We start from the raw sequence: 1,950 nt of genomic DNA, 5'->3' as shown, positions 1-1,950 counted from the left end.
TTTCGATGGACACCGAGGCTCCTTCCACAGTTTGGTATTGTGGACATTGCTGCTAGAAATATCGGGGTACAGGTGTCCCGGCGTTTCATGGCATCAGTGCCTTTGGGGTAAACCCCACCAGTGCAATTGCTGGGTCGTAGGGCAGGTCTATTTGTAACTCTTTGAGGAACCTCCACACAGTTTTCCAGAGTGGCTGCACCATTTCACATTCCCACCAGCAGTGTAAGAGGGTTCCCCTTTCTCCGCATCCTCTCCAACATTTGTGGTTTCCTGCCTTGGTAATGTTCCCCATTCTCACTGGTATGAGGTGGTATCTCCTTGTGGTTTTGATTTGTATGTCCCTGATGGCAAGTGATGCAGAGCATTTTCTCATGTGCGTGTTGGCCATGTCTATGTCTTCCTCTGTGAGATCTCTCTTCATGTCTTTTCCCCATTTCATGATTGGATTGTTTGTTTCTTTGGTATTGAGTTTAATATGTTCTTTATAGATCTTGGATATTAGCCCTTTATCTGATAAGTCACTTGCAAATATCTTCTCCCATTCTGTAGATTGTCTTTTCATTTTGTGGACTGTTTCTTTGGCTTTGCAAAACCTTCTTATCTTGATGAAGTCCCAATAGTTCATTTTTGCTTTTGTTTCTCTTGCCTTCATGGTTGTATCTTGCAAGAAGTTACTGTGGCCAGTTCAAAAAGGGTGTTGCCTGTGTTCTCCTCTAGGATTTTGATGGAATCTTGTCTCACATTTAGATCTTTCATCCATTTTCAGTTTATCTTTGTGTATGGTGAAAGAGAGTGGTCTAGTTTCATTCTTCTGCATGTGGATGTCCAATTTTCCCAGCACCATTTATTGAAGAGACTGTCTTTCTTCCAGTGTCGAATATTAGTTGAGCATAAAGTTCAGGGTCCACTTCTGGATTCTCTGTTCTGTTCCATTAATCTATGTGTCTGTTTTTGTGTCAGTACCACACTGTCTTGATGACCATATAATTAGTCTTTCTGAAAAGTTGTTCGCAACATTTCTCACAAGATGTTCTTAAAGACTGAGTGCTTTCTGGGATTGTGGAGGTTTGGGATCCACGGCCAACACAATGACACAATGTTGCTTATTTTTTGGAGCCAAAATGTACAGTTGATGTGGTTTAGGGGGAAAAAAGTCTGTGTGGCCACCAAATTCCTGTGTGCAGCCGGTCCCCATCCCTGGCAAAGATCAGGTCCCTGACACTGATGCAGAATGTAAGGCTGCCTCTAAAGGAGAATCCTGTCATGGATTGCAATGTAATCATAGTAAATTGGGAATTGCTCCAGTGATTTACCAGAGATCATCCAATCTCGAACCCTTCTCTCCCCCAGGACCCAGGATAACCTCTCTTATTATTCTCAGGATTCACGCTTAAGTGGGAACTTGACTGGTATGTTTGGTCTAGGAGGAAGGCAGCAGCACTTTAGAGAGTAATTTTGATTTAGGCTGGATGAGGTATTGTTGTAGAATTAGCAGGCAACATTTGTCTCTGATTTTGTCTTTCATGAGTTTATGAGCAAAGGGGGAAAAAAACAGACTTCACTGCACTTCTAGGGTTTCATTTTGTTCTTTTTTTTATAAATTTATTTTTTATTGGTGTTCAATTTGTCTACATATAGAATAACACCCAGTGCTCATTCCGTCAAGTGCCCACCTCAGTGCCCGTCATCATTTTGTTCTTCGTTTTAAACAAACAAAGAAACAAACAAGCAGATAAACAGAGACCAACAAACAGAACACGGCAGATAGATATTGTGTCAGTAACAATGGGAGTTTTCTTTGGAAAGTTTGGTCTCTTGAATTGTATCCGCATTAGCCATCACTGCCAGGAAGAGGAACTGTATCAGGCGCCCCCAATGAGAAACAACTGCTTGGACTCACGACTCATTTAAGCTTCCACTAACTTGCCTGTCTGCCTGCCTGCCTCAATG

This window comes from Canis aureus, chromosome Y (genome assembly GCF_053574225.1).
Source record: "Canis aureus isolate CA01 chromosome Y, VMU_Caureus_v.1.0, whole genome shotgun sequence".
In the NCBI taxonomy this organism is placed as follows: domain Eukaryota; kingdom Metazoa; phylum Chordata; class Mammalia; order Carnivora; family Canidae; genus Canis; species Canis aureus.
This window is presented reverse-complemented; position numbering follows the sequence as displayed.